Genomic DNA, 215 nt, shown 5'->3' with positions numbered 1-215 from the left:
GGCTCCAGTAGGCTAACTGGCTGACTGACTGACTGACTGACTGACTGACTGACTGACTGACCGACTGACTGGCTGTCTGACTAGCTGACTGGCTACCTGACTGTCGGACTAGCTGACTAGCTGACTCGCTGGCTAACTGACTGACTGCTGCCTGACTGGCTGGCTGGCTGACTGGCAGACTGGCTGGTTGGCTAACGGAATGTCTGACTGTCTAA

The sequence above is a fragment of the Oncorhynchus keta genome, chromosome 8 (assembly GCF_023373465.1).
Source record: "Oncorhynchus keta strain PuntledgeMale-10-30-2019 chromosome 8, Oket_V2, whole genome shotgun sequence".
In the NCBI taxonomy this organism is placed as follows: Eukaryota; Metazoa; Chordata; class Actinopteri; order Salmoniformes; family Salmonidae; genus Oncorhynchus; species Oncorhynchus keta.
Note: the sequence above shows the minus strand (reverse complement) of the source record.